Raw genomic sequence first — 23,542 nt, 5'->3', positions numbered from 1 at the left:
CAGAAGTAGACCTGAACTCCAGAACGCAACATGTTTTGTCTTGGGTTTTAAGCAGGAGACTCACTCTTCCACCTGTTGCTTTGTGCTCCCCCACCATGTGCCTTCTGGTGCCCTCTCTCTGCCCCTTCTTGTTCTGGGCCTCTGTAAGCTAGATGAAGATCATTAGCAGATCTGTTATGCACCAACCAAGTGAGGCTGGTTCAGGGAACCTGAAGCAAAGCAGCGAAAGCTGAAAGAATATTTTAAAGGAAGCCATCCTCCCTAAAAGGAAATTAACCCTTATTGCTCTCTACAACTACCTGAAAGGAGGTTGTAGCGAGGTGGGGATTGGTCTCTTCTCCCTAGTAACAAGCGATAGGACGAGAGGAAATGGCCTCAAGGTGTGTCGGGGAGGTTTAGGTTGGACATCAGAAAAAACTTATTCACCGAAAGGGTTGTCAAACATTGGAACAGGCTGCCCAGGGAAGTGGTTGAGTCTCCATCCCTGGAGGCATTTAAAAGAAGGGTAGATGTGGTGCTTGAGGATATGGTTTAGTGGTGGACTTGGCAGTGACAGCTTAGTGGTTGGACTCGATGATCTTAAGGGTCTTTTCCAACCTTAATGATTCTATGATTCTATGATAACACTGTGAACCCAGGCCTAGATATGATACACAAACTCATATGATACACAAAATCAGTATACAGTCTTTCTGCAATGAGACATCCGTGCCAATGTTGTGGATGTTATCTACCTGGACTTTAGCAAAGCCTTTGACACTGTCTCCAACAGCATCCTCCTAGTGAAGCTCGTCGTTCATGGCTTGGAAGGGGATACTCTTTGCTGGGTAAAAAACTGGCTGGGTGGCCAAGCCCAGAGAGTTGTGGTGAATGAAGACAAATCCAGTGGGTGGCCGGTCACAAGTGGTGTTCCCCAAGGCTCAGTTTTGCAGCCAGTCTTGTTTAATATCTTTATCAATGATCTGGATGAGGGGATTGAGTGCACCCTCAGTAAGTTTAAAGATGACACCAAGTTGGGCAGGAGTGCTGATCTGCTTCACAGTAGGAAGGCTCTACAGAGGGATCTGGACAGACTGGATTGATGGGACAAGGTCAATTGTATGAACTTTAACAAGGCCAAGTGCCAGGTCCTGCACTTGGACCACAACAACCCAATGCAACGCTACAGGCTTGGAGAAGAGTGGCTGGAGAGCTGCCCAGCAGAGAAGGACCTGGGGTTGTTGGTTGACAGCCAGCTGAACATGAGCCAGCAGTGTGCCCAGGTGGCCAAGAAGGCCAACAGCATCCTGGCTTGTACCAGGAATAGTGTGGCCAGCAGGAGTAGGGAAGTGATCGTGCCCCTGTACTTGGCACTGGTGAGGCTGCACATTGAATTCTGGGCTCAGTTTTGGGCCCCTCACTACAAGAAGGACGTTGAGGTGCTGGAGCACGTCCAGATAAGAGCAATGAAGCTGGTGAAGGGTCTGGAGAACAAGTCTTATGAGGAGTAGCTGAGGGACCTGGGGTTGTTTAGCCTGGAGAAGAGGAGGCTGAGGGGAGACCTTATCGCTCTCTGCAACTACCTGAAAGGAGGTTGTAGCGAGGTGGGTATGGGTCTCTACTCCCAAGTTTCTAGCAATAGGAAGAGAGGAAATGGCCTCAAGCTTCATCAGGGAGGTTTAGATTGGATATTAGGAAAAAATGTCTTTACTGAAAGAGTGATCAGGCATTGGAAGAGGCTGCCCAGGGAAGTGGTGGAGTCACCATCCCTGGAGGTGTTCAAAAACTGTGTAGACATGGCACTTCAGGGCATGGTTTAGGAAGCATGGTGGTGTTGGGCTGATGGTTGGACTTGAGGATCCTAGAGGTCTTTTCCAACCTTAATAATTCTATGATTCTAAGAGTTGAAACTCAAGTCTCACAGACCACTTACTCTTCCAATAGTTCAAAAAGTGTTGTTTTCTCTTCGGTCCTATAAATGGAACTGTAGTACCTTTAACTCCATGATAAAAGTATGAGTGCTTCTGTTATGTTTTATGAGCGTAATTTAATCTCTTCTGTATGTATGGGGTTAACTCATCCTTCCTCCACAAGAAGTTATTGTGTTTGAAATAGGGAACTCCTTGCTGAACTCATATGCAAAATGGAAGTACACAGAAGGTGGACACAGGAGCAGGCTGCCCAGGAACGACATAAGAACATTGCCTGATAATGTGGGGGAGATGGCATGCACCTGTGGGAGGTGGGCAGTGTCATTACAAGGCTGCTGCCTATCATCTTTTGAAGTTATGGCAATCAGGGAAGTTCTCAATGACTGAAAAAAAACAACTGCTCTGACCATCTCCAAGAAGAACAAAAAAGAAGAAACAGGTCAGCCTCACCTCAGTTCCTGGGAAGCCCATGGAATAAACCCTTCTCAAAGCCATTTTTACCTACATGAAGGACAAGATTATTGTGAATGGCTAGCATGAATTCAGTGAGGGCATATCATGCCTGGCTAACCTATTGCCTTCCACAATGAGATGAATGGCTCTGTGAATATGGGAAACAGTAGACTTTAGAAAGGCCATGGTCTTCCATAGTGTCCCTATAGCCAAAGTGATGAATTTTTGTCTGGATAAGTAGGCAATAAGTTGGATGAAAGATTGGCTGATCTGTCAGGCTCAAAGGGCGTTCATCAGTATCACAAAATTCAGCTGGTGCCCTGATACGAGTAGCATCCCTCAGGGATAAATACTGAGGCCAACAATGTTTAATGTCTTTATTATTGATGTGCATAATTTTGCAAGTCTGCAAATGACATTAAAAGGTGGGGGAGGAGGGAGAAGAGAAGAGGGTCTGATAGGCTGGGGGCAAGACTGCTATTTAAAGGGTCCTTCATAAGGACCCGTTTTGCTTAGTCAAAATACTCCAAGGTCCTTAGTTTTCAATTTTCTAACACATTTTGGCTGAGTCATGATTTTCCAAAAGCAGTTCTCCAAGGAAGGGAAATGTGAGGATTTTATAGAAAATAGCAACATGGGAAAACAGCACTGCAGTTTAACAAAAGCTGACTCTAAAATAAGCAGTAGAGAAGTTGAACCAATTGTAACCCCCAAGGAGCTGTACCAGTACTGATTCTGCCGTAGGAGCATAGAAACTATTCTCTTCCTTCTCTTCTTTTGCACACATCTCTTACTACCTTTTCTCCACCTGATGACGAGGGAGAGGAGAGAGGAGAGCAATATTTATCGTGGCTCCTTAATCCTGAATCTCAGGGGAATTGTCTCACCTTATGTTATTCCATTCCCTATTCTTTTTCTTAGTCTCTGCTAAGAAGAATCTCTTAGATTTAAGAACAACAAAACCTCAATTGAAAAACCTGCAGAAAGATGTGCCCTGCTATTAAGGGTAAGAATACCCAGTGATTCTGAGCTAAGCTGGGGGTGAGAAGACAAGCTGTTTGGCTACATTTATCATTTTATGTATGTCAGCTTTGCTTGGTTCCAGTTCAATTTAATTATTTCCATGTTAATTTATTAATAATGCAGAAAAAACTTCTAAAAACTTTTGCTTTAAAATTGAAGCTTTAAACCAGGAGAAAACACAGGTGCTTTGATCTGGGGATTGTGTATCAATCACTGTGCTAGGAGAAGAATGCCTCATCTGTTACAGGATGCAGATATGAAATTGTACCATTTGCAGCACAGTTTTATTACATGAATTATTTTGAGTCAATTGTTATTTACTCTTGGAATTTAACGCTCAGCTGAAGGCTCTGAAAGCAGCCTCTGGAGAACTGTTGCCTCTACTTGTGTGGTACTTGCCTATGTTTAATATAATCAGCTTGTAGCATACACTGTGGCAAAAACAGCAGTAAAGGGATCATGACAAGTAGTTGGGCAAAAATCCAGCCATGCTTAATGTCAGCAAAGTGATGTATTTGGGCATCAGCACAGTCCCTGGGCATAGACGACAAAGTCAACAAGTGATTAGGAGGATAAGCGTGCAAGGTCTGGGAGGAAAAATTTCTAGATGAGAAAAGAATACATCTGTAAGAGAAGGAAAGTTACAGTGACTCTGAACTGATGACAGCCTTTGATTTAGAGATGGAGATTATCATTTAAGAAGTATCAGCCAAAAGGAGATTGTAAGCAAAACCCCAAGGGACAGCATGGGGTGAGTGCACCTCCTAGGCAGCAGCTGTCATTAGCGTCATCCTGGCCAGAGCCTGCAGGTAGGCTCATGCCTCCCAGGACTGTGTCGGCAGTGGGTGCATCAGCATGGAGCTCACAGCAGCTAGACCTCTGGACAGATCTGGTTCTCATGAACCTGTACAATATGGCACATAGTAAGAAATTATTGAACTTCTGAGGTAGTAACTCCAGGGATGTACAGCGACTTTAACGCTATCTTCAGAGTTGTGATTACATGTTGCAGAGCAGCCTTCAGTTCTGTGTGCATATGTACTCAGAGAGTGTTAAACACTTTAAAGTCGTAGCAGGGTTTGTCCTGTGTTGTACTTTTTCGTTTACATCAATTTTGCTGTCATGGCATGGTAGTGATTGAGCAATGTGATTTGCTCTATCCTCAAGACCTAAACAAAAATTCAGTTACTCTTGTAAATCAGGTTCTGTGTGGTGTGGGCATTTAAAGCCCTCATTTTAATTCACTAGGAAAAAAAATTCTCATTGTTTATCAGAATTTGGCCCTCTTATTGATTTTCTCCTCTTCTGCATTTGATTTTCTAATATTTTTCTTACCGCATATTTGAACACTAAAGGGTATTTTAATACCATTTTGAAACATAATTTATGGAGTTAAAATTAAGACCCTGCTTCATTGCACAAAATATATGCAGTGGGCAAACCTGAAGTATTTTCTATTTTAATGATTTCTTTTCATTCCAGTGAGGCTTAGGCCAAATCACTAAATTCCTCCTCTTGATTATTAGAAGCTTCAGTCCTAATAGTTCCCCAAAACTGATAGAATGTAACAATATTCAATTGCATTGTACTTAATTCAGTGACTGGAATAGTTGTTTCCTTATGTGAACATGTTTTGTGACAGAATATGCTCGTATTTCTGTGGTGACTGACCTTGATGTTTCTTTCAGGTCAGGTATTTTTACACTTGTATCATCTTTTCAGAGATATGCGCTCCATGCACCTTGCTCCTTTTCTAATAACCAGAGCTTACAGTGGAATGAAAAGTAGTGTCAGGGTTGGTGCCAAAGCTGCCGTGGCTGGGAAGCTTCCATATCGCACCTATGTATGCATGGTGCTGCTGCTGCCTGAAATTCTCCCCGAGAGCTGGGAGCTGCTGCCACGTTGCCAGCAGCACACAATTAGCCCATAGGGAATTACTGCTGAAAGCTGCAATCCAGACCAAACATTTCCAGCAAAGCTGACTCATTCGGAAGACGATGAGATAATTCATCATTTCATAGGATGAGACTCCCTCTCCAGTGCTGTCTTTGATTTAAGAAGTAGGAAGCTGACTGTGATGTTCCAAGTGCTGAGCTGCTGTTGGGACCACTTGCTACATCTATGTTCAAAAAGGAGCGAACCATTTTTAGAGTGCCGTGCTGTTGTCCTGCAAAACAGACTGTGAGGAAGAGCAAAGAACCTGGAATGGACCCGATGAGAAGGAAGTCACTGTAGGCATGGCACTGCAAAGACAGGTGGAGTAGAATGGACAATGGCAGGCCACTGGGAGTTAAATTAAGGAGGGGGGGGTGGGCGAAGAAGAAGGGGAGGATGCTCAAAAGCTAGTTAGACAGATGGAGAGTGTAAGTCAGCAAGCACCCTTGCATGAGAAACAAGAGAGCAGGGCTGACGACAAATATGTTAGTCGCCATCCTATTTCCACAGATCTCTATTATTCTATTTTTTAAGGATTTCACCAAACCTGCAAGGACATTAAGCAAACTGAGAACGGTTCTTAGGATAAACATTGAGCTTGGAGATTAGAAAAATCAGTATTGACAGTAGCTGTGCTTCTCACACTCTCCAATATGCCACATTATCTGTTCTCCCTCCTACTCCCCCAGGCTTTAAACCTGCTTCAACACTATCATATCATAATGGGTTGCATTATATCAGAACAAGGAATACATGACGATTTCAGGCTTTTGGCTTTTGCAGGTTTCTTTTTGTAATGTTTTTTTAATAAGCCTCTTCTCATTGCTTGAAAATGTCATTCTAGCCAAAGATCTTCTATAATTAAAGAGCAAAACTGTCCAACTAATTAGAAGTTTTCTCTTGCCCTGAGCATAGCTCTGGGCACAGAAACAGGGAGTTTAAGGCAAACCGCACAGCAGTAGGAGTAATTGAATTATTTAAAATGAATGTCTACTTTCTAAACCATGCTCCATGGAAAAAAAAATAAACAGCAAGATCAGGAACAACAGAAAAACTATGGGGGATTCTTCTTAGGAAAGTAATCAAAGCAAAAGTTACAAAAATCCTCTCTAAATTGCATTGAAACAGCAGGATTTTGTGAAAGCCACTGACTGTCAGGCCCCTAGGGCTTCTGGCCTTGATTATGCAATTGCGGCACACTCAGGACTCGCTGCCAGCAGTGGCTTTCATATGAATTTCCTAAAGAAAATGCTACAATAAAATACACGTTTAGGTGCTTTTCATTCAGAAGATATTGCCTGAGGTAGAAAACCTTGGGTTTGTTCTCACTTTCTAGTGATGGAGGGAGAGAAAAGACTTGTCTAATTAGGTACATCTCATCCAAGATTCCCTCTTGCAAATCTCCCATCTCTGATAATGAGGTGTTCCTGCTCCCTCTGCAGGGGCTAAGCAGGCTGCAGTCATAGAACAGCCAGCTTTTGCATGCCTGAACCAGGTGAAGGCACAACCCTGACAATAATTGTCCCCTCATTAGTGCAGCATTGAAAAATTTGCTCAGCTGAATGTTTGGGGCAAATATTTGAGGTCTTTTATAACTGCCTTTCTCACTGGTTTTTGTTTTTTGGTGTTTTTTTTTTTGGGGGGGGGGTGGGTGTTTTGTTTTGTCTTGGTTTTTTTTCAGTGTGATAGCAGCAAAAACCAGTTAAACTAAGTTTATTTTGTGCTTGTGCTGATTGCATTTTCTGTTTTGCTAGGCTTTTTCTCAGGGTATGGGATGGTATGGCATCCTTAGGGACCAGCAACTTACCTTCTTTCACTAGAGGAGCATCAGTGCTATCAATGCTCCTTGGTAGAAAGGAGATGGTTAAATGTGACAGGACAAAAGAGAAGCAATACATAAGCATGCTTGTGCTAGCTGCAGCAAAAGTTCCCTATAGCAAACTTTGAATAAAACTGCTTAGTGTGCAAAGTCCTGGACTGCACCCATGCATTTCAATAGAGTTTTATTCCTTTAATGAAGCTGCACTTCACTTATTTACCTTAAAATACTTACGTGGCTGTCACCCAAGTGTTTGAAAAAGAGATAACAACTACTCCCCTTTCTTCTTCCTTGAAGATGGGAGAAATGGCTTGATTAATTTATTATAGGTTTTTGTTTGCTTTATGTTTGTATGGATGACTGGGCACAATGTGCTGGAGAATGGGTGGGAATAAATTATCAAAGGAGAGCTATAGCAGAGTTGAAAAAATGGAGATCTGTGAATGTTCATTTCACCTGAGAGTGCTTTCCATAACCTGAAGCCCTTCTCCTGGTGAGTCGGTTACTAATAGGATGTATTGCTGCATTTACTAACAATTTTGAATTTTCAGGCTGCCTGGCTTCCTGTCTATATTTTGTTTGCTAGCATCAATTCTGGAACCCACCACTTATATTTTATTAGTTCATACTCTTCCTCATAGAGATCATCACAAATTTTTCTCACTTGAATTCTTTGAGCAATATACTCGTCATCATGTACATATTCTCAGACTTTGCATGAAAAAGGACTTACAATTAAATTTTTATTTGCTATGATGTAAATATAGTATTCCTAGAATTCACGCTACAAAGGTGTCATTTCTTGTAACTCCTTAGATGTAAAAAGTGGAAGAGCAAATTTATTTTTTACTCCCCTCTGTGGGAAAGGAAGAGGAGTCTTCTCTTAGAGATTGAAAAGATGCCCATCTCCTAAGGGAGCTTTTAGCTGGAAAGGGAGATTTGAAACTAGTCTTTCAATGATCCTCCACAATTATTTGGGCCCAAAGTGGTGGAATTTTGTCAATAAACTCAGTGAAAAAATCAGCCTTGGCTTTGAAGAAAGTCTCTTCATCCAAAGTTAATAAATCCCTTTCCAGTGGTGAACAGGCTGTAACCATGCCTCTCAGGTGAAGAGAAGTGGAAACTGGCCAGAGAGGCCTTTCCTTGTCACACTGGGATGGCAGTGGTGGGGGGGTGGGGTGGGGGGGAGCACCATGACAAACCACACTGCTGCAAGGGGGCCTTAACTGTGCACAGAATTATGCGAATGCTCATTCCTGGCACCCCTGATGCCTCTTTGGAGTACTGTATACAGGTTATCAGCCAACTGTGCACAAGTGGCATGAGAGACAAAAAGACTGGGTTGGCACCAGGTAGAGCCTGGAAGCCACGTTGTTAGAAACATTCTTGAAATTTAATGCCTTTTCTCCTGGGGTTTTAAAAAACACTTTAATGTCCCACACTGCATTCACCTAAATGTCTGAACACACATTTCACTGGTACAATATTTTAATTGTTTTAATATTTTCCTAAAAGCTGAGGCAGGGAGAGGAACTGGTAACTGCTCAGTGAACTCTCTTGCCTGCTTTCTAAGATAGCAAAGATGACTGATTAGTATGAAATGAAATTGTGCAACCATATTAAAACCTAGAGATTTTGTAAGCTGGCTTATCGTTCTATTACCCTTCAAATTAGCTTGTGATTTCCTTTAGTTCTTTCCTGCAGCCTCAATGTGTTTGTGTTCACCCTTGCTGATCATTTTTTCAACTGTTCTTGCCCCTGTTCCAATAAAATACACAGTATAAACAAACACTGTAAAATTGAAAAAATTGCCAAGAAAACAAGCAACCAATGAGTAAATTTAGAAGGAGGCAGAAAACAGTAAGAATTTAAAACAGAAGAAAAAAGAAATTAAAAACAGATTTTATTGCCAAATTTACATAAGTATATAACCCCCCCGACAAAAATGGATTTCTATTTTGAGGCAAAAAGCCCCGCAGACTATGGCCAAGAAAAAAAGCTATTAATTTTATATGACCAACTGGAGATACCACATAACGATTTCAGAAACAAGTGGCTAGGACCTTCTGAAAGATTCAAACTTGATATTAAACATTACATAGTTTTGAAAATTTCAGGCCATATTTGTACAATAGGATATTATGATTATTTTTGTTTATTGGCTATAAGTGGATTGGGAAAAACTATTTTGGGACACAGAAGATTCTCTGTTTTCCACAGTCAGCCTTCTGAAGCTCAGAGACATACCCCAAAATTCAGGATGCTCATTCAAACAGCCATGTAAATTTTCAGTTCATGTACCTCAAAGGACTGGAGATCTGCATTAACCATGCATTTGAAGCCCTTTGTGGAGAATCTAGGAACTTAATTTCTGATACATTCATTCTTCTCCTTGAGGAGTCAAAAGAGATCTATAGATCTTTTGGGGAAATTACTGGCTTTATAAATTATTGAGGCATAACTGCAGTAATTAGCTGGCTTTTGTCAGCATCAGACTCCATATATAGCAGAGCTGCTAATCTCTTACTGTTTTTCAGTGCTTTTGTCTCCTAAGTAGATTATATCTGTATGATTGCTTTTGATCACTTTGTAATGAATATTGTATCACAGTGTGCTAAGTAGACTAGTATCAACATGTTACTTACTTCTTCAGGAATAAAATGTATGTGGTAGTTTTAAAAGTATTCTCATTGACTGGAAAAATCCAGTGTTTTCCAAAGAATTAGATTCTGCAGATTAGGACAGTCTTTGATTGTGCGGGATATTACTCTGGTGATACTGGACATAGTAAATCCATGTGAAGCTCTTTCAGATCTAAATTGGCTCACAAAGACAATTCATCATTGTCTCCATCCTGATGTGTGTGTATACATCCATCGTGTGCTTCAGGGGATGGTAGCAAGTATTTTAATCCTGCTTTACAGAGAAAAAAACCTCAACAGTGAGAGCTGAGCAGTGCAGGACAAGTGAAGCAAGAAATGTAGCTATAGGATACTCTCATGTCCTAACCATTAGAAGTATGTGGTCTTCCTAAAAAAGTTGGATAAAGATTTTATTATCCAGACTCAGCTTTTGAGAACTTCTGGTTAAGAAACTAGTCCAATTTATTTCAGCATGCTAATAGCTGTAAGTGTCTCAGATGCAACTCACTACATTCACCGTTTCCCCATTGATCTTTGTGCTTATACAGTGTTAGTTTGGGTTGGCTTACAGAAACTCCTAGAGCATGTGCAATTTCTCTTCTGTGGCAGATGGTGCTGGGTTTGCATGTTGCAGGGCCTACGCTGCAGTGATGAACTTGCTGAGTGTGGTCTTGTAACATTTCAGTGGTTTGCTTCTCCAGTCACCATGTTTCAATGGGCCATAGAAAATAGCTTTGGGCAACTTGTTGGCCAACCTACACACTCTGAAATATGTCAGAGAGTCAAATGTCAGATATGATGCCCTATAGCCCCCTGATGTATCTGACTGTTTAAATAAAGATGAGACTTATGAAATATCAGTTAATGTGTGCTGAACTGAGGCTACAACTTCTGTACCTGGTTTAGATGCTCTTCTACAGAGTTGAAAAGATGTTGAACCCCAGACGACAGGGCCATTTGTCACCACAGTCCGAACCATTCTTTCAATGCAGAAGGCCTGTGGAATGAATCAAAATGCTGCACTCTAACTCTTGAAAGCATTTAACACACAGAGCATTGCTCTGCTTTTAACACGTTTCAAACTACAGTAACGGCTAATAAGATAAAAAGCAGTGACAAATCAGAGAATAACACCTCCAACAATCATGCATGACTTACCATGGCAAACACATCATTGCTGAAGAAGGAGAGTGCTCAGAGTCCGTTTCAGGCCTCCTGCTGCAGCCTTTTATGGTTTTTATTCTTACCCCATTTGTCAAAATAACAGTCAAAAAAATCAGTGCTGATTGCAGAGATTTTGACTCCTTGCCTGCTGGGTTCCACCTTTGCTCCATAGGGGTTTCCTAATTGAATATTTCCCCTGTGAATAGAAAAGCTTTGAATAAGAACAGGAAAAAAATTATTAATAGTCTTGAAACCTCCCCCGAATCTCCCACACCAGTCCTGCACACAAGCTCCTTTTCTCTCCCCAAAGTGCAGAATATTCTTCTTTCAGTGAGCAGCCTCAGCTCTTTTTCTGAAGTTAATCACATTTATTATATGCTGAACATTGTAAATGAAATGCAGTAAGATCCTAACATAAGGATGAGGGAAAGGAGAGAGAGACATTCATTCAAAGTAAGTTACAAAAGGTGTCTGGTTTGGTTAGAGTCACTGGTGCCTCATTTCGCACATTTATGAGTCAAAAGCAAGGAATTGTTTACTGCCTGCACTGAGGCCTTGCATTAAAAATTTCTGCCTATGTCTTGGTGGATGGCATAGGACCTTGAATTCATTGAAGAATGAATTGTAAACTCTCTATTCTAGCACTATTATTCCTATTAAAACAACTGCAGTCTGCATGCTGTGGTTCACTTGAGGAAGGACCAAAAACTTGTGTTTCAGGTCTTGATGTCTGCAGGAGCTGGCGCTTTGGATTGAGACAGGAGGAGGCCTTTATCTGCCAAGTTCTTACCCTGACCACGACAGCTACTGCAAATGCTCAGGTTTCCTCCCTTCTCATCAGAAGCCACTGCTCAGGTGTCTTAGCTGCATCCCTCAGCAGAGGAGGCACGAAAGGCCGCAGCTTCAAAGCCAGCTATGGAGAGTGGAACCTGCCTGGTTTATCTGTGAAAAAAGCAAATAAAAAATGTCAGTGAGGCTGTTGTGCACACCTGGCTTCTTCAAAGCAAGACAGACTTTTCTAGAAAAGGGAGGCTCTGCTGTATTGTTCCCTGGCATTTCTCAGCTAAGCGTTTCCCGAGTTTCAGAAAGCTCCCTACCCCTCTGCACACACACAAAGTAAATAAATAAATAGTAAAATGGATAAGGAGGCTGTATGAAAATGGAGGGAATCAGAGAGGATAGATAAATATGAGAAGGACTTAAAGGGGCTGAAGGGAAATTCTTCTCTCTACAGCCCTACTTCTTCAGCCTCTATGCCATCACAGATTTATTTTTTATTTTATTTTTTTATAAGGGGTTTGTTCTTCAGATGTTTGTGGATCTAGTCCCACAAAGATATTCCTTGTAATCTTTCAACAGCATCAGCTCACAATAATGAGAAAATCCGAGGTTCTCCCACTCTCCAATTTAGATCAGTTATACCCCCTCAAGGGAGGGCGACCTGCACATTCTGTTCCTGCTGTCCCACTTCCAGGTTTATACATCCTTTAGTGCCTTTTCCCATATAACTTCTCCACTGTATGAAGCAGGTTGGTGAATCCATTTATCTGTTATCCAGCTGCATTTGCTGCAAGAGGATAGCAGCTGGGAGTTATCTCTCCTAGTGAGAGTGAGCAAAAGGGCACGCCTCAGTACCCATCTTCAAAAATCATCTGTTCTCCTATCAAGTGACCTGCTGTTGAATTTCAGCTTTGAAGCAAAATGATCTTGAGAGGAATGCCTGTTAGGGATAGTTAAATGGACTCTGGTACTCCCTATAGATCATGAACAAGAGGTTAATTACATTCTAATTCCTTGTACAGGCTGGCTGAAAAAAGCAGATTTCAGCAAGTTTTGCTACGTGTGTACCTTGGTTTTCAAAGCCAACACCAGCACAGCAGAAAAGGAAGACCCAGAGAGAGATGAATCTGCAGTAGAGCAGGCTCAGGTGTTTTCAGGTGGGTAGGCAACACAGGATTTCTGTTGCAGGATGGACTCAGCCACCGCTTGAGGAGCGGGATCGGCTGCGCAAGATGACCAAGGTGGGGGCGTCCTATGGTAGCAGGCTGAAAGTGCTCTCCACAGACAGGTTTGGGGGAACTCCTGAGCAGCTGAGTCTGCTGCCTCTCCTGTCAACATGAGGGTAGGATGAGGTTGCGATCGCTGCTGGGAAGCACTGGAGAGAGCCTGCTGTCTTACTCCCCAGCTCTGCGTCTGTCCCTTATCTGAGCAAAGCCGCAATGGCTCTGGCTTTGCAGGGTGCGTGAGCAACGGCGAGAAAAAGGTCCTGGACATTTAGCTGCTCCTGAGAGCTTGCTGACAGCTTTGATTGTGCCTGGAAACAGCCCTGGTTGCAAGCAAGAATAAGTAAACCATTCTTTTGTAAATTAAGCAGTTTGATACAGCTAGGTGCAGAGACTAAATGTGGGACCAGTGCTTTGAATTCCCACAGGTGCTCTTTAGAGTAGCATGCCTCTTCTTATGAGCATAGCAAATGTGCTTTGCACTGTGTAACCACATATGTTGAGTAGCAGAGAAATGGTTAAAGGCCACAGAAGAAGGATGCGTAGTGCTACTTCGCTGCGGTTCTTCTGGCTGTTCACAAGTTGCCCAGTAAAGTGCAGCATGAGGGAGCGAGCTATTAATAGTTCTGCTCATCATGGCTGCACAGTGAAACAGCATAATCCTAGCACTAGGGAATATGTGAGCCATGAACTGTAAAGCAAAAACTTCAGGCTCAGAAGACAGCCTCAAAACTATGTAATTATTAACAAAAGAGGGAGAGAAAGTTTAATAGGGGCTATTTGTGGAGCTACACAAGAACACCTCTGCATTAAATCAAATTTAAACAGAGCCTTGCATCTGAGCCAGAGAGCAGAGTATCCCAGCTCACTCTCACAAACTCTATAAATATTTTTGTGAACAGATCAATTGACATGTTTAGCACACAGGTACCCAATAAATATTATATGTGCTGGAACATGTTCATCTCATTTTGATACACATCCATGTCTTCATTAAGGTTCATGTGTGCCTCTACAGCTATGAACTAATTCTACAAGTCATATGCTTTTAGAAATTATTGACAGAAGGGTGCAGGCATGCACTTCTGTCAAAAGCATTGATAGAAAATGAACATACCTTTCAGGTTGGCAGAGTCCTCAGATAGTAATTTCCAAGGAAGTCTGTGATAAAATAGTATATTTCCATTATTTGTACATGCTAAAGACTTACATAAATACACATCTAATTTTACTGCATAAAGTGCATTCACAGTTTCCTGAAATTACCAATGCTACGATCATGACTCTCAGGCAAGAAGAAGAAAACCCTATTAGTGCATTCTTACGGAGAAAAACAGTATGGTTTGGAATAACTGAAGGCCTTGAAGATAATATATGTAGGACATAATACCTGAGTAAATACCATAATATTTGTATGTGAGTATTATGCAGTATATTTATAAAGAAACCTTCACTGTTAAATGCTTATACCTCGATTAAATCCTGTAAAAAATGCTAAGTGTATTTCCAGGCATATTTCTATTACCACTTTACAACATTTGGTTCACTTGTATTCAGAAGGTATGCAAATGGTTTTAGCTGGGTCATCCCTTAGCTGGTATTTCTAACAAATACAATGCCATGGGGCATTCCTCTTGTCAGAACACATTTATTTTATTATCTGGATGATTATGACTGTATTTTTCCCTCACATATTCTACCTTGATGATACGCTGAATTCTCAGATTTTCAACAAACGCTTACAAGGCAATTACTTTAAATATATGTTTTGATATACAGTGTCTTTTATCCCCAATTTTCACAGACCTTTAAAATTATTAAGTTTCTATCAAAACTATCAAAGCAAACAAATTGGTTATGGCCCTTCTACATAGGTGGTACTATCATTGATACGGAGCCAAAATATTGTCATAAATGTTAACATGTACAATAAAGTATGCAAATGCTCACACACAGAGTTTAGAAAAGATAGAGCTGCAGGCTACTTATTTCAATATTTCCATTTAATTAAGAATAATAATTTGAATTTATAGGAAATGTTATTGTTGAAGAACTTGTTTTAATTCAAGGTGTGGAACAAAAAGAAAAAGCAATTTCTATTTTAAAAATGAGGAGATGAATGTGAGCTCTCACCCTCTAAAATGTCTTATTAATCAAGCCCTAGTGCCATTTCTATTACTGCTTTAACATGAACAGTCACTGGGAAAAAGAAATAAGACGGTATTTGAAATCATGTCCCCCGCATCCTAGCTGACTGGCTTTTCAGCTGCTAGGTTAATAACTCATTTCTAATGGCTCTCATTTGTTTCACATTCTCCCAGCTTTCTATTAAGGCTTTATCAAAATTGTTCTCTTTATTTTTATTTTTTATTTTAATTCACTCTCTTCTCTCTCCAAATATATAAACATTAAAGTTTGAAATATAGCCTGGCTAGGAAGGAAATATATCTGTAGCACAGAGAGCAAATTGTCTTGGGTAAGGTTTATCAGAGGAGAAAGCACAGCATTATGAAAGAAGAAAAATAAAGATATACCAGAAGCAGGGTTTTTCTGAGTCACCATGCTCCTCTAGAAATAGCTTATTTGCAATCAACAGGAAAATAAATGTTGTGTAAGTAATTAACACCAAATTCACCTAAATCTTGTTTCAATAATATAATTAATAATGTGATTAATATGCTGTAACTTTTATCCTGGTGGCCATCAAATAATTAATGGCCATCAAATAATTAATCTTTCTATGATTAATAATAGGTAGGATTAGCCAAATTCGCCTGGACCAAAATCTGGGAAGCCTAACTCCAGGTGAGGTCCTGTCAGTAGAGCTGTTGTAGATGTCAGTACGGGAGATGCCCCAGTTGGGCACCAAGCAACCTCTACCCTAGTAGAGACATTGACCTTAAACCAGATTAGGGTGGGTTTGGTCTCCTATCTGGCAAATGTAGTATAGGCATATACCTAAATGTCGTCATTTTATGGCTTTTTTTTTTTTCTTCCTACAGGCAGTATGAAAATATTGGGAAAAGCAAAGTCTGCAATGATATTAGAGCCAAATAAAAGTTTCAGAAATGGATCCTGAGTTTCTGAATCTCTGTTTCCATCTAACCATGACTGCAAAGCATAAAGACTATGCCAGTGGTACTACAAGAAGGAGGCATTTCTCAGGAATCCAGTCTCTGGTCTCTGCTAGCCATAAAACATTTCCATAGGCAAGAAGAATTATTCTGAATGTGCCATGGGGCTTTGTTCATGTTACTAATACTGCAGTCTTTTAACTTCTTAAATACCTCGTGCCATTTGATTGAGAAGAAGCTCAGAGGAAAAATAAGGACGTGACTGTATAGCGCAGCACCTCTGGGGGTGGGGGGTGATGCTTATGTCCGCCAGCATCCAGCTTTGTCTGGCTGGCACCCTCCCTGTGTGCCATGGCACTGCCTCGTGGGCACGGACCCCCCGGGACCGACAGCAAGAGAGGGGCTGGCACCGTTTAGAGAGCAGCAGGGTATCTGGCAAATCTCTTCCATTTTCTTTCAATGGCATAGCATGTTTTCCAGAAGAAAGCATTCTCCAGAGGAGCACACAAGCACCAAATATTCATGTTAGCAAAAAAGAAAAAAAAGTTTTCACTAATTGTTTCAGTAGTGTAGATGTATTAATCCCTGTAGCTTAGACTGATACCAGTCCTTCCCATGCTTTATGTACTATCTTTGCTTAAAAAAAAAAAATAAGAAAAGGGAGAGAAAAGCTGTGAAAAAAAGTGATGTGCTATTGAGCTTGAGCCAATCCCTCTGAGCGGGGCTTGTTGCTATGTGATATTAGTCAACATTACAAGGGAAGAACAGCCACAGAGCTGCTTTAATTGCTTGAACTATTCACCTAAACCTTCAGATAAACTGACTTTCTAAAGAGAAGGAAATCGCTGTTTTCTCTGCTACTGGAAAGGGAAATGTTGAGTTTAAAAAAAAAAAAAAAAAAAGGCAAGCTTCATTTGCCTGAGGTTTCTATCCAGAATTCCTCCCATGACAGTTGGACAGGGGAAGTGAATATACAAGATGCACAAAGAAGGGATCCTATTTTTGGCAGGAAAGGTACTGCCAGCAACACCTCCTGCACTCCAGCCTCGGTCTTCTATCACTAGGGGAGAAATGACATGAAGCTGGTGCCTCTGTGTGATGACATGCAATGCCACAGTCTTTTTGTCCCAATGTTCAGGGACAGTCTTACCTACTCAGCTGCTACAGAAAGATGAAATCATGAGAGCTGGACTATCCTTTTCCTGTTTTGCCTGAAGGCACTTGAGATTTGGACTCTACTGCTGTGGTCCTACAGAACTGATAGAGGCCAGTGGAATGCACTGCTTAGTTGCTTAGAGGTAAGAAGTCAGTCCAAAGGTCTCTGCTCTGCCTTTTATCAGTAACCTCCTGTGGACCTCTTTGTGCTTGAGTTCATACCTTTCCTACCCACAGATAGGACATACTATGTTTTTTACAAGTCCTTTACACTAATGCAGTAAACTTTGTAGAATAACTCTCATTTTGTGAGTAGCTGTGCAGCGATTACCCGTTGATGGAAACACACCAGCAGACTTCATCAGTGTTGTGGTTTAAACCCAGCTGGCAACTAAGCACCACACAGCCATTCACTCACTCCCCTCCAGTGGGATGGGGGAGAGAATCAGAAGGATAAAAGTGAGAAAACTCGTGGGTTGAGATAAACACAGTTTAGTAGGGAAAGCAAAAGCCACACACGCAAGCAAAGCAAAAGAAGGAAATCATTCACTCCTTCCCATGGGCAGGCAGGTGTTCAGCCACCCCCAGGAAAGCAGGGCTACATCATGCATAACCATTACTTTGGAAGACAAACGCCATAACTCCAAACTTCCCCCCTCCCTTCCTTCTTCTTCCCCCAGCTCCACATGCTGAGCATGACGTCATCTGGTGTGGAATATCCCGTTGGTCAGTTGAGGCCAGCTGTCCCAGCTGTGCCCCCTCCCAGCTCCTTGTGCCCCCCCAGCCTGCTCGCTGGAAGGGCAGTGTGAGAAGCTGAAAAGTCCTCAACTCTGTGTAAGCCCTGCTCAGCAACAACTAAAACATCAGCATGTTACCAACACTATTCTCAGGACAAATCCAAAACACAGCCCCATACTAGCTACTCTGTCTCAGCCAAAACCAGCACAATCAGACAGGGCAAGAGAGAAATGATGCTGCAAGGAGACATTTACTTACTGAAAGCCAAACGGCAAAGGGGGAAGGAGGAGTTAATTGCTGCTAAATTTGCTTCTGGTAAGTGGTGTGTTTCATTTTCCGTATAACTAGTTACTGTGTTTCTGCAAGTTGAGGCTGCATCTTCCATAATAGATTATTCCTGGATACACTAGAAACTAATCAGGAATTAATTTCAAAGAAATAACAAGACGTGGAGAGCTAAAGTCTATTTTAACTGTGAAATCCTGTTTTTCTGCAATATTAATCAACATACTCAACCTTTGAGTATAAATTTTTCAATTTACTTTTTTCCATCAGAATGTGATAGAAAAAAAACATCCCATTTTGGAAATATTTAAAGTACAACACACAATAAAGACAAAGTCAAAATCTAAATGCAATCAATTCTGAAACTTGGACCAAGGGGGTTTGCAAGACAAACTACTGAAGCCTACACAAGTCCCTTTGGCCCAAAGAGGCTACCAGATAATCTCCCAGGCTGTCAAATAAAGCTGGACAGAAGGTTGTGTTGTTGACTTTTCAAGTTGATTGCTGTGAGATTGGAGGTAATTTTCTTGCACTTGACAAAACAGACACAAAAGAGAAAGAGACAGTGTAGCAAAAAGTAGGGAAGCATGTTTTTGTGTTCGTGTTCTCAGGGTACATGGCAGCTGGTCAGTCACAGATGGATGCTCTAGGCTGGCAGGTCGGCCATGACAGCTGTTGCTTTAAACCTTGGCTTGCTTCCCTGGTTTGTAGCATCATCAGGAAGAGCTGAATAAATCTCTTTCCTTCCCTCATTCCTTACAGGCCCAAGTGAAGGGGTCACTCTGTGCTATGGCAATGGTGTGGTGCAATGCAGCTCAATTCCAGGTTAGGAGGAATGACAAGAGAGGGGACAGGACAAGGTGAGGGTCAATGAAGAAGGATGTAAAGTCATGGGATGATGGAGCAAGAGCTCATGCAGCTCAGAGCATCTGAGCTGGATATCCCAACAGCTGACGCTTGTGAGAGTTATCCACCCTGCCAGCCTTATGCCAGTGCATAAGGCTGCAACTCATCACCTCTTTCCTTTGATCCATAGTGCTGTGTTTCCATTTGGGTGTGTGTAGTTAAAGCTTCTCAGACTCTAAACTAATATCTGATATAAATAAAGTCATATATATTGGAGTCACCAGTTAGACCTCATTTTTCTCCTTCACTTAAAGGTCTTGATAATACCACAGCCCTTGAAAATTAATAGTTTATTGTGTTTGAATGATCCTGTATTTGTCTCCTCTTTGCATTCCTTCTGTCATTAGTCATTAGAGTCTAATGACTATCTAATGGCCATTGACTACTGCCATGGCATATAAAATATGATGAACTTTCACCAGTTTCTTACAGGTGAGCTAGCAGATCAGTGGCCTCGATGAATACCGGTATCTTTTTCTATTACACACAATTGCTATTCAGAATCAACCATTTGTTCATAAGATTGCAATCACAAATGGAAGAAATAAGAAAATAACTGACAGCTCTGTGTTCCTCTCCCCAGATCACTCCAGAGACAGTGATGTACCAAACCTCTATAAATGTCCCTTTCCCCTCCAACTTTTGAATGCTTGCAACCCTTGATCCAACAGTCGCTGCCCTGATGTCACCAGGCAGGCCTGACTAAATGATCAGCATGTTTAAGTCTCAGTTTAGGCCCTCCTAAGCCCTCAGCCTCATGGTACATGCCTTCGCAGTGAGGCACACTACAGTGTGGGATGTCTGATGTGAAGCCACTGCTAAAAATATCATCTAGCTGTGCTTCCTGGCTAGGAAGTCCCATGAGGAGAAACTTCCTCCCTTGGATCCAGAGCTGTAACTTCTTTATTACTTGGGGCCTACAAGAGCAGCTGTGAGAACCTGTGGCAGGGAGGGGGAGATGTAATACAGGGACACCTAAGTGAACCCTGTGCTCGAGGTATAAGACATGGCGTCTCACGTTGAACACTGCTGAACAGAGTGGGGAAATATCCGTATACTCTGAGCTCACCACTGCTGAGACAGAAGTGTTTTATTCGTCATTTCTAGCAAAGTCTGAGAGCGCAGGCTGAAGAATGAGAGCAGCTCCATTCATTGCCTTGAAGAAATTCTGAAAAATTTTGGATTTTGGTGAAATCATGACCAGGAAGTCCTGAAAGAGATTTGCTTCACTACACTGTACCAGGGACAAACGTAACTGCGGTGTACTTACTTTCACGCCCTAAAATGTCATCTATCTCACTGTTCTGGTTTGTTGGGGTATACGTATGATCACAGCCAATGTCTTCTAAAACATTACACAGATGTCAATCTACATACATAAAAAGTGCTACAGCATGGCTAGTTTTGAATAAAATAATGTTCACAGTCTCATGTTAGTTTGGAATTGGAACTTATTTATCCATTTGTTTCTTGGTTTTTTTTTTACACAAATACACTCATTAGAGAAAGAATGCTCTGTATGGATGAAGAAATAAAAGGATCTTTAACAATTAAACTTAATAATTGGATATATATGTATCTAATGCATATATATATTTATATAAGTATATGTATATAACGCTATTATAAGTGCAGATTTTTAATATGGAAATTCAGGAATGACACAGTGTTTTCAGTTCAAGTAGCATGAGCATATTAAATTTGAAAGCACAAACAAGAGCAAAATGTAGCATTTCTTCTTCCAAATCTGACAGAATATTCCAGTTAAGAAGAAGTGGGGGCCAAAGCATTTCAGCACTCGGAGAATGCAAATTATCATGTAGCTAATTTACCCTGGGCAAATAAGCTTCATTTCCTAGAGGGCAGGACTTCTCTCTAGACTTAAAAACACACAGATTAGATCAAGTTTACATTTATGAGAAGGAAATGGTAAATTTATTTACAAAAAATGAATACAGGGATTTTCCCATGTGCAGAAAATTGTCTTCTGATTTCATTATGCATGTTCTCTGCTGTGCTGGGAGTCAGGAGCTAAGCAGTGCTTTTCTATGTTCCTCTACCCCTCGTCCCCAAGACATGCGAGGAAATTCTTGACACCCTTCAGCTCCTGGGGGCCGCTGCAGAGACGCTGGCCTGCCTGGTTGGCTTTGTAGCATACCACAGGTAGAATAAAAATATAATGACAAACTGGGATTCCTGGAAAAGCAAATCTGATAACCTGGCCATGATGGTAGCAGAGGAGAGATTTGTGCCTCTGCCTCTCATTGCAACTGGGCTGCCCTGCAAGTGCAGGAAGAGGGAGACAGGCTCGGTACCAAAACCTGTGTGAACTAAACCACGGAGCAATCCCAACGGGGGAAGTAGAGCCTTCCCTCTGCTCTCTGCCCAGCAGAGCAAAATGGACTTCAGAGCCCTGCTGACAAGCAATATAAATCATCAGCGCTTCAGCTTAACAAACTTTTACCTAGGCATCAGGAGAACGATGTTTCCCACAAAGCAAGGCTTCCTTTGCCCTCTTTCTGCAGGTTTTGTGTGGCAAATTTTGGGGCTTTTGATGTAAAAGTAAACCTAGGTTAACTCTTCTGTAGAGAATGAGATTACATGGGGTTAATTTCTATTTCAGAGAGGAAGATGAACTGAAAAATGCTGAAAGTGAATACATGTATAAGAATTTCTTCAGGGTGTATATTCCTCTACAGCAGATTGTGCAGCCAGGCTGTGTGTAAGACTATGCCTGCTGAGGCTGTGCTTTTTTTTTTTCCTGTTTTATTTTAACTAGCATCCATAGAAATCTTGCCAAGCAAGACTCTGGTGCCAACTCATATTCTGCATATGGCCTGAAGTGCTGGGCTGCTTGGGGTTTTGTTTGGGCACAGGGAGGAGAACGTTATTTTCGTTGACACACACAATCCCCGAGTCCTCCCATTTCACTGAGCTTTCAGGAAATGAACATATGGCTTCAGAAAATCCAGCTCTTTGTCTTGGGCTGTGTCAGCTGTAATGAGGAGAGGAGCAGCACAAAATGCAGGCAAGTCACTCACACTTACGTGTCTAGCCCAGGAAGAATACCTTCAAAGAAAGCTGAAGGAGTTGGGTATTTCATTTGGGAAGACAGCACTCGCATTTGGGTACTAAACACTGTCATCGTCCTTTTGGAAGACGGAGCCGTATGCTTTCAAAATGTGCTGCAGAAGGGGCTGTATTGATCTGTTGTGCATCGTTAGCAAGCAATTCTCACAATCTCTTAATTCTCAAGTCAAAAAAATGGTCTTCAGCAGAAAAACAAATGTTCACCTTTATGAGGGTTGGGCTTCAAGCCACAATTTCTCTGTGATGCTGCTCAATAAAGGCCACAATTTATTTTTTTTAACATAAAGAAATACCTTCTCTTCCACCTCTCACCCACCAGTGGTTGAAACTGTGATATTTTCAGACTTGAGAATGCAACAAGTATAGACAAACAATTGAAACTCCAGGGATTTTCTACTTGATAGCTGGAAATTTTAGCAAGTTATAAGTAAATAAAAAGTATTATTTAGTGTCTCTGTATGCTGTAGAAGTGAAAGGGAGCTCTGCTATTTGCTGTGATAGGTACAGATCAGGCCATCCACTAAATACCACTAGCCCTGCTGTCGCATGCTGTATTAAGAGTGAAAGTTTGCAAATAATAAGAGAATAAAATTCTTGTCTACTTAGGTTATCTTCAGTAACTATTTCATTTCTGTTTTTCTTCTGAACTCCCTGACTGAGGACTCGTATCACAAAGGTCAGGAAAATAAGTGTTTCCCCAGGAATTTCTAAGGTTATCAGAAATGGGAAGCCCTGTATTGTAAAATCTATTTTCATTAAACCAAAGCTCAGTAACTGATAAATCCAACTATTATGAAAAATTGTGCTCCCAGTGTTGGAGGAAATTAGTTAGTACTTTGCTAGTCTGCTTCAAGCCTTGCTGGTTAAATGAACGGCTATAACTTGTTGTTCCATCCATGGTATCTTCATGATTTCTACCCAGGGAACTTAAAGGGTAGACATTTGAAATGAAAATGTAATTGAATGAAGTCAAGTTCCCAGCATCAGCTAGGCAGTAAAAGACAGCTGTAGTTCTGAGGACTACAAACAAAGATCAATGACATTTCAAAAGTAACCTGAAATTGTTTACTGCCATTAAAGCGCCAGTGCCTTTGACTGGATGTGAAACTAGCGTATTAGATGTCTGCTCTTGTTCCAATGTCTCTTAAATGAACAAGCTTTAAATACATTGCTTTTTATATGCTGCACTTTTGTTGCCTCTTATGTAATGGATTATTCAGAGCACTTTCTTTGGGATAGACTTTGTCAGTCAGATGGAAGTTATTTGATTTCACAAACACATTCACACAGCAAGACGTGTGCCTTTTATACTGAACATTAATGCAAATACATGCACTCTACCTAA

At 41.3% G+C, this 23,542-nt stretch overlaps 1 long non-coding RNA gene across 1 annotated transcript in view; it reads right to left on the bottom strand.

The window, feature by feature from the left end:
• Positions 1–10,946: 10,946 nt before the first annotated feature.
• LOC135311971 (uncharacterized) overlaps positions 10,947–23,542 on the bottom strand; it is a 35,124-nt gene continuing 22,528 nt past the window's right edge. The window contains exons 4-7 of the long non-coding RNA XR_010371554.1: positions 14,067–14,110; positions 12,795–13,054; positions 11,737–11,888; positions 10,947–11,142 (exon numbers count right to left, since the gene is read on the bottom strand). This is a non-coding gene — a long non-coding RNA (uncharacterized LOC135311971). The remainder of the gene's footprint in view (positions 11,143–11,736; positions 11,889–12,794; positions 13,055–14,066; positions 14,111–23,542) is intronic.

This window comes from Phalacrocorax carbo, chromosome 2 (assembly GCF_963921805.1).
Source record: "Phalacrocorax carbo chromosome 2, bPhaCar2.1, whole genome shotgun sequence".
In the NCBI taxonomy this organism is placed as follows: Eukaryota; Metazoa; Chordata; class Aves; order Suliformes; family Phalacrocoracidae; genus Phalacrocorax; species Phalacrocorax carbo.
This window is presented reverse-complemented; position numbering and strand designations above follow the sequence as displayed.